This window comes from Bidens hawaiensis, unplaced genomic scaffold, assembly GCF_021521415.1.
Source record: "Bidens hawaiensis isolate Kalapana, Puna unplaced genomic scaffold, B.hawaiensis_p1.1 tig00022502_1, whole genome shotgun sequence".
In the NCBI taxonomy this organism is placed as follows: Eukaryota; Viridiplantae; Streptophyta; class Magnoliopsida; order Asterales; family Asteraceae; genus Bidens; species Bidens hawaiensis.
In genome coordinates this window covers 1-9,680 of record NW_027493501.1, presented here as the reverse complement: position 1 = coordinate 9,680, position 9,680 = coordinate 1, and the positions used below count along the sequence as shown (strand labels likewise).

Below are 9,680 nucleotides of genomic sequence, written 5' to 3'. Positions count from 1 at the left end.
AAATAGAGCCTAATTGTAAAACCAAATTGTTAATAATGGTTCGGTTTAGTTTGGTTTTTAATTTCAACAGTTTGGTTTTATTATGAATACTAAAAAACCGTTACTAACAATTTGACCTACAAACTATTAAAATCGAATAGTAAACGCCCCAAAGAAATACACACCTTTACTTTTTGTATCTATCCCACTCGAAAACAGGATCAAAATAAATTACTATTTATCTTTATCACCACTAAATTCTAGAACGTTCAACGTTATTAAATTTAACTATCAAACACAGGCTGCTGATGAATCTATCTAACACAAAACTCGCACATAAATTTTAAAACACAATATATAATTTAACGTATTTGACAAATCTACATAAATCATTCAACCCTCAAACTCAAAATTACAACAATAATAATTTCCCCTTCAACCATTAAATAATGATTCCTCTCATCATCTTCATTATTCTAACGGTCAACTATTCTCCGGCCACCAGTGTTTCAACCCTCAAAGCCGGTGACCAACTCAACCTCACTTCTCACCTCATTTCCCCTAGTAACAACTTCACGTTAGGATTCTTCACTATTCCCACCACAAACTACACTTACTTGGGAATTTGGTACACTAATGATCAACAATTAAGAAGAGTATGGGTAGCCTACCCGTCAACTCCGATCATATCGAATTCTAGCGTCCTCATGATCGATCCTGACACTGGCAAATTGGTCATCACTACCCGACGAACAACCCTTGTGAACATTTCAGATAATCAATCTGGTGCTACTCCTAATGTGACCGCAACTCTGGAAGACACTGGTGATTTTCAGCTGAAGAACGAAGTTGACAACCGAATTCTCTGGAAGAGTTTCGATTTTCCAACCAACGTGTTATTAACAGGAATGAAACTCGGGTCAGACCTTACGACGGGCCAAAGTTGGAATTTAACTTCTTGGTTAAGCGATGAAATACCCAACTTTGGCGCGTTTACTTTGAGCTGGGAGCCAAATGGGGAAGACTCACAGCGATTAATGGTTCGGAAACGAGGTAAGCCATATTGGACTAGTGGAGATTTAAGAGGTCAAAACTTTGAGTTAATGAATGTAAACAATTTACTTCTTTCAAGGTATGAACTCAATTATGTGTATGATAATGAAACAAGATACTTCAGTTATGATAGTGTTAATAATATTCATCCCATGTGGATTTTGAGACCGCACGGTCGGATTGTGGATGGTAATGCCCGTGTGCTATCGTCAACTGATTTATGTTACGGGTATGATTTGGGTAACGGGTGTGTGGCGAGTTCTGATATGCCGAGATGTAGGAGTGAGCATGATAAGTTTAGTCCGATGAGAGGGGATTTTGTGAGTGAGGGGATAAGTAGATCAGTTGATGATAATTAGAGCCTAAGTATTGGTGACTGCATGGTGAAATGCTGGAATGATTGTCGATGTTTGGGGTTTGTTACTGGTGGGAATGGGACTGGCTGTATAAGATGGACCGGAACCAAATCGGTTAGTAATTTTTCGATTGATTCACGAGAAAATTCGGCTTCAAAGTTTGTTCTTGTTTCGTCAAAACCGAGCAAAGGTAAAATAATGCAATTAATGTTGCTCAAACAGCTCATGGCTCGCTCGTAATCCAACAAGCTGAGCCAGAGCCAATGTAAGCTTGGCTCGTTGTGAATGATAAATCTTCTATTTTTTCTATATATATTTATGTGTGTGTAAAAAGTATGAAATTATTTTTTCTTAACTGATGAGCGGGTATGACGAGCCACGAGCCGGCTCCATCTTTTTTACAAATCTAGTTCAAGCTTTAACTTTTCAACTTGCTATCACAAACTATCCGAGCCCGCACAAGCCCGCCAAGGTTAACCATTATGTTTTTGATTCAAGACGTAACATAAGACATTCGGCACAGGAAAAGCTAAAATCTTGATTTGGGCACCTGTTGTTGCTGGCATTTGTCTACTTCTCTTTTGCTTTGGTCTATTGTGGTATCTTAAGAACCGAAAGCTTAAACAAGAAGGTATAGAAGTCGATATTAATGTTATATTGGTCTACTTTCGAAGTTTTATATCTATTTCACTTTCTGAAACATGGTTTTGATTGTAAAAGAGAGACGAACGACATTTTCTTGAGATGATGGCTCCCGAAAGCTTTAGGAATTCGAGTGATATTAAACGAGACGATAGGAAAGGAAGTGATATGGTGGTGTTCAGCTTTGCTGCTTTAGTAAAAGCCACAAATGATTTCTCAGATCAAAATATGCTTGGACAGGGTGGTTTCAGACCTGTTTATAAGGTCTTTGTGTCTTTTCAAACAACCTATGCTTTTAGAACCGTCGGTATATTTATCTTTTTATTTTTTTATTGACAAAAGAGAGATATATTGTGCTTGTGACAACAGGGGAAACTTAGCGATGAACGAGAAATTGCAGTTAAAAGGCTTTCAAGAGCATCAGAACAAGGGGTTGTGGAATTTAAGAATGAACTCATACTTATTACTAAACTTCAACATACAATCTTGTCCGAGTTCTTGGTTGTTGTATTCATGGAGATGAAAAATTGTTAATTGATGAGTTCATGGCCGACAAGAGTTTAGATTACTTTCTCTTTGGTATGATATATGTCTCATAACATAAGATTTAAATTGGGTCTAATATACATTTCTTGTAAATATAGTGTTGGGCCCATTGGGCCAGTTTACCTCGCTATACATAGCTCAAGTGAATAAACCCTAGTGAGCTCACCTAACAAGGGTTGGTTCGGGCCCAATGGACTTAACACTATACTAGTGTGCTTTATCTATGATGTTAAAATGATTGAATAGATGAAAACAAGGAAAGCATTGCTAGACTGGCTAAAAAGATGGAACGTCATTGAAGGAATTGCTCAAGGATTCCTTTACCTACATAAATACTCAAGAATGCGCATTATCCATAGAGATCTCAAAGCAAGTAATGTTTTGCTGGATGAAAACATGAACCCCAAGATTTCTGATTTTGGCATGGCAAGAATATTCAAACAAGATGAGACGGAAGCAATTACCAGAAGGGTAGTCGGTACATGGTATGAACACTCACTCTTCCAAAATTAAACTTCTAGTAAAAATTTCTGACTCCTAACTCAGTTAACATTATGTAGTGGTTACATGTCTCCTGAGTATGCAATGGAAGGGACTTTCTCGATGAAGTCTGATGTCTTCAGCTTTGGAGTCTTGATCCTTGAAATCTTGAGCGGAGAAGAAACTCTAGCTTCTCACATCTTAACAAAACTACCAATCTAGTCAGATTTGTAAGTCCAATAGGTTTGAGTTCATAAGTCAAAGCACAGCATGAGTAATTAAAGACTTTCATATAGCTTTAGGCAGGGGAGCTATGGCAACAAGGGGATGCAATGCAATTGCAGGATCCAACACTTGGTGATAGTTGTGTTGTACACAAATTGTTGAGGGGTATTCATGTTGCACTTCTTTGTGTACAAGAAAATGCAGTTGATAGACCAAATATGACAGAGGTGACATCTATGCTTACTAGTGATACTATGTTGTTACCGGTCCCGAAACTACCAGCATTCTTTTTTGGTAGAAGTTTGACATTAGTTGATAGGAAGACAGAGGGCCGCATATTAAACAACATAACTATTACACAAATGGAGGCTTGATAGTATATTATTGTGTGTTCTCTCGGTCATCCTTTTTTGCCACTGAAAATTTTAAATTCACCACCGACCGATTTTGAATCATTGCAAAAACTATTGTAGGCACCATAACAAATGTAGTGGTAGACATTGCAGTTGAATGTGTATATTGAAACAACTTCTCTTGGATCATGCTTGATTAGCTTTTTTGTAAAGTTTTTATGAGGATTTAAACCAATGAAGTTTTTGATAGGTTCAAGAATTCTAGTTAAGGCCAAAAAAAAATAGATGGAGTAAAAGTTGATTGGGCTAAAAATGTTATGAAAGGTCCCAAGTGTTGGGAGGAGAAGTTGAATTGACGAAAATCCATAATCAAACATATAATTTGTACATTTATTCATATATAAGCAGAGGAAAGAATCAAATAGAAAGTGTTATTTTTGTAAGATGTGTAAGAACCAGTCATAATAGAGAAAATAGAAATTAATAATTAAATAAGAAAGGGTAATATTGTAAAATATGATCTATTCAATTCCTATAATAATACACCATCAGTTACAACATCAAATGTAAGTCAATATATCTTAAATCACACAAATTACCAATCCATCATAACACTCAGCCAACCACTTTTCAATTCCATACAACTTAGAAAATATGTTACTAACAACAATATCACACCAACCAATACATTTCTGCTAACAACAACAAACCCAACAACACATGTAAAAAATACCAGCAAGCTGACCCATACGCAGACGTAAATACCAACAACACAAACTAGTGCAATAAAGACAGACACAAAAAACCATCAACACAACAAAACCAACAACACAACCTCTATATATATATATATATATATATATATATATATAAAATGAAAACCCACTTGAGTTGTGAAAACTCTAGAAACCCATTCTCAACCACATGTTTTTTAATTAATGTTTAAATCTTGTGGTCCACAATTAAAGTGAATAAAAAATGTAAATATAAATATAACTTTTTCTCTCTCCTAAAAACATATATAAAAATTAGTAAAAAAATGTTAAAAAATAGCAAAACATTTTTTATTTTATTTTTCTGATGTTTCGATATTTTGTATTAAATGTTACAACATATATTACATGTAATAAAAAAACGATGTTACATAGGGATTTCGCGGATTTTCACAACTCAAATGGGTTTTCATTTTAACCTTACCCTATATATATATATATATATATATATATATATATATAAAATGACAAGTTGGTGTCATTAAGCCGTCATTGGGCCATTTGGCGGCACCTTACTTGTTCATAGCATTTTCTTTTTTTCTTCCGTTTTTGGTGCCATAACGAATATAACGGAAGGCGATCGAATGAAAATTTTGCTTTTTTTTTTGGTTTGTTTAATTCCGATATCATAGCGAACGTGACGGAAACCGAAATAATTCGCATAGACTTAACGCCTCAACGTCCGAGATCGACAACGCTTGGGTTTTACCAATGTCCGTTTTTACCGACCAACGCCACCCCATTGGTCCACTAAATTTTTATATTTTCCCTTTTTTTAGCTCCAGTATCTTAACGAACGTAGCTGAATTTCGTTACCGTAACGAACATAACAGAAGCCGACCGAACGACAATTTTGTTTTTTCGGTTTGTATAATTCTGATATCGTAACGAACATGAAGCAAACAATCGAACTCGTATAGACTTATCGCCTTAACGCCCGTGACTGATAGCGCTCGGGCTTTACCAACGCCCGAGTATACCGACCGACGTCACCCCCATTGGCCCACTCAATTTTTATGTTTTCCCACTTTTAGCTCCGGTACCATAACGAACGTAGCTGAAACCGACCGAATTCGTGTCCAGTTACCGCCTCAATGTCCGGGACCGACAACGTTTGGGTTTTACCAAAGTCTAGGTTTACCTACCAACACTACCAAACAAACGTTGTTTTAAATAAATTTTTTTATATGTTAATTTGACGAGTATATTTTTTAGGTTTAACGTTAAGGTTTTACTAATGGTCCCGAAACAACGAGCCAGGCCCAACACAACTTTATAGACAAAGTAAAGGTACGACAAATGCTATCCACATTGTTCATTCAATTAAAGGTTTCGAGTTTCACAGACAACCCAATGTGATTTTATCCGGTTATAAATGCACATGACTTCTCTTTTTCATATCTATCCTGCTCGAAAACAGGATCAAAATAAATTACGATTTGTCTTCACTAAATTCTAGAACGGTCAACCAAGCTATCAAATCATACAGGCTGCTGATGAATCTATACTCACGTATAAAGCTATGAAACTCGCACGTTTTAAAGCACAATAATTGAACTTATGAAGCATAATCAACCTAATAACGTTGACAAATCTACATAAATAATTCAACCTCAAACTCAAATAAACAACAACTATTTCCCTTCAATTATTAAAAAATGATTACTCTCATCATCATCATCTTCACTATTCTAACGGTCAACTATTTTCCGGCCACCAGTGTTTCAACCCTCAAAGCCGGTGACCAACTCAACCTCACTTCTCACCTTATTTCCCCTGGTAACAACTTCACCTTAGGCTTCTTTACCATTCCAGAAACAGACTACTCTTATTTAGGAATTTGGTATACGGATGACGAACAATCTAGGAGAGTATGGGTGGCCAACCCGTCAACTCCGATCATATCAAATTCTAGCGTCCTCATGATCGACCCGGACACCGGCAAACTGATCATTTCAAACGAACAAACAACTCTCATAAACATATCGGATAATCTATCCGGTTCTAGCTCGAACTTGACCGCAACGCTTCAAGACACTGGTGATTTCCAGCTGAAGAACGAATATGATAATAAGATTATCTGGAAGAGTTTCGATTATCCAACTAACGTGCTTTTACCGGGTATGAAACTCGGGTCGGATATTAAAACTGGGCGTAGCTGGAACTTGACTTCTTGGTTGAGTGATGCAATCCCTGATTTTGGCGCGTTTACTTTGAGCTGGGAGCCAAACGGGGAAGATTCGCAGCGATTAATTGTTCGGCAACGAGGTGAGCCTTACTGGACTAGTGGTGATTTGAGAGATCAAAACTTTGAGTTTATGAATGTAAATCAATTACTTTTATCAAGGTATGAGCTTAATTATGTGTATGATAACGAAACAAGGTACTTCAGTTATGATAGTGTTAATAATATTCATCCCATGTGGATTTTGAGGCCGCACGGTCGGATTGTGGACAGTAATGATCGTCGACTATCGTCGTCTGATCTTTGTTATGGGTATGATTTGGGTAACGGGTGTGTGGCGAGTTCTTATACGCCAAGATGTAGGAGTGAGCATGATACGTTTACTCCGATGAGTGGGGATTTTGCGAGTGAGGGGACGAGTAGATCGGTTGATGATAATTCGAGTCTAAGTATTGGTGATTGTATGTTGAAATGCTGGAATGATTGTGGTGTTTGGGGTTTGTTACTGGTGGGAATGGGACTGGTTGTATAAGGTGGACCGGAACCAAATCGGTTAGTAATTTTTCGGTTGATTCGCTGGGAAATTCGGCTTCAAAGTTTGTGCTTATTTCTTCAAATCCGAACAAAGGTAAATCAATCGCGGTTAATGTTGTTCAAAAAGCTCGTGGCTCGCTCGAAATCCAACAAGCCAGCCCAAGCCAATGTAAGCTTGGCTTGTTGTGAATTATATTTGTGTCTAAAGTAAACGAAATTATTTTTTTTTCTTAATTGACATGCGGGTTTGACGAACCATGAGCCGTCTCGAGCTTTTTACCAGCCGAGTTCGACCTTAACATTTCAGCTAGTTAAGATAAATGGGCCAAGCCCAAGCACACCTAGGTTAGTTATTATGTTTTGGATTCATATGTGCATTAAGCTTGAGTAGTTGCTGATATGGACCATATGGCCTCAAGATGTAACATAATACATTGTGCACAGGAAAAGCTAAAATCTTGATTTGGGGACCTGTTGTTGCTGGCATTTGTCTACTTCTCTTTTGCTTTGGTCTATTGTGGTATCTTAAAAACCTGAAGGTTAAGCGAGAAGGTATGGCAGTTTATATTGATGTTATACTGGTATACTTTTGAAGTTCAATATCTATTGCACTTTCTAAAACATGGTTTTGATTGTAAAAGAGAGACAAAAGAGAGACGACAGACGTTTTCTTGAGTTAATGTCTCGCGAAAGCTTTAGGGGTTCTAGTGATATTGAACACGATGATAGAAAAGGAAGCGATATGGTGGTCTTTAGCTTTGCTGCTATAGTAAAAGCCACAAACGATTTCTCGGATCAAAATAAGCTTGGAAAGGGTGGTTTTGGACCTGTTTATAAGGTATTTGTGTCTTATCATACGTTTTTTTTGTTTGTGAAACTTAACTTTAGTAGTTCTATGTTGTTGGCAACAGCATGATATAATGTGGTTATGACGATGTAGGGAAAACTTAGTGATGAACGGGAAATCGCAGTCAAAAGGCTTTCGAGAACATCTAGACAAGGACTTGTGGAATTCAAGAATGAACTCATACTTATCGCCAAACTTCAACATACAAATCTTGTTCGAATTCTAGGTTGTTGTATTCATGGAGAAGAAAAGATGTTGATTTATGAGTTCATGCCGAACAAGAGTTTAGATTACTTTCTCTTTGGTAAGAAATATATATCTCATGACGTAAGCCTTGAATTCGGTCTAATATATAGGCCCATTTAATAGTGTTGGGCCAATTGCATGTGCCTAAACTAGCCGGTCTAATGGGCTAGTTCGAGCCTAATGGCTCCAACACTATATTAGACCAAGTCCAAAACTTATGTCATGATGGTTTGAGTTTTGATATTAGTTTGCTTTATCTAAGTTGTTAAATCGATTGAATAGATGAAACCAGGAAAGCACTACTAGACTGGCCAAAAAGATGGAACATCATTGAAGGAATTTCTCAAGGATTACTTTACCTACATAAATACTCAAGAATGCGCGTTATCCATAGAGATCTTAAAGCTAGTAATGTTTTGCTAGATGAAAGCATGAACCCCAAGATTTCTGATTTTGGTATGGCAAGAATATTCAAACAAGATGAGACTGAAGCAACGACCAAAAGGGTAGTCGGTACATAGTATGAACACTCACTTTTTCAATATTAAAGTTTAAATTAAATTTTACCGAATCTAATTAAGTTACATTATGTAGTGGTTACATGTCTCCCGAGTATGCAATGGAAGGAACATTCTCGGAGAAGTCTGATGTCTTCAGCTTTGGAGTCTTGATCCTTGAAATCTTGAGCGGAAGAAGAAACTCTAGCTTTGTTCATCTTGAAAAAACTACTATCTAGTCAAATATGTAAGTTCAATCAGTTTGACTTTAGTTTGACTTTGTAAGTCAAAGTGTAGCACGAATAATTAAATACTTCTATATGGGTTTAGGCATGGGAGCTATGGCAACAAGGGGATGCATTGCAATTACAGGATCCAGCACTTGGTGATAGTTGTGTTGTACAACAATTGTTGAGAACTGTTCATGTAGCACTTTTGTGTGTGCAAGAAAATGCAGTGGATAGACCAGTAATCTCTGACGTGATCTCTATGCTTAGGAATGAGACTATATTGTTGCCTGCCCCCAAACGGTCAGCGTTTTTCTTTGGCAGAACCGCATCAATGTCAAGTAATTCATTAGGCAGAAAGTCAAAGGACTGTTCTGTAAACAAGATGAGCGTTACGGAAATGGAGGCTCGGTAGCATATAATTAGCATCCATGCTATCGAATTTCACATATATTTACAGTTAAATATGATGGCCGGACCTGTGTCCACATCAACACCAAGATCGTTGATGATAACAGTTGGTCATGGTTGTTTTTTGTGATTTCTGAGTGGTTTTTATCACTATAAGCTTATTTGAACATGATTTTTTATTAGCATGTATTTATGAGAACATAACTATTCTTTACATTGAATTTCGAAAATAAACTGGAATTTTTATTTTCATCTCTAAAGAAACAAATGTTTAGGTATACTCTTTTAACTCTTTATTAAACTTGCAATTTGCCTTTAAAAAATGA

General features: G+C 36.8%; 1 pseudogene across 1 annotated transcript; it reads left to right on the top strand.

Moving 5' to 3' along the window:
- The first annotated feature begins 428 nt into the window (after positions 1 to 428).
- LOC143565656 (receptor-like serine/threonine-protein kinase SD1-7) lies at positions 429 to 9,395 on the top strand (annotated as a pseudogene). Its single transcript, XR_013141112.1, has 14 exons — positions 429 to 1,578; positions 1,912 to 2,048; positions 2,109 to 2,294; positions 2,400 to 2,616; positions 2,831 to 3,061; positions 3,137 to 3,228; positions 3,363 to 3,581; positions 6,223 to 7,304; positions 7,571 to 7,678; positions 7,768 to 7,964; positions 8,067 to 8,277; positions 8,502 to 8,739; positions 8,814 to 8,928; positions 9,014 to 9,395. The product of XR_013141112.1 is annotated as a receptor-like serine/threonine-protein kinase SD1-7 (transcript).
- The last annotated feature ends 285 nt before the right edge of the window (positions 9,396 to 9,680 follow it).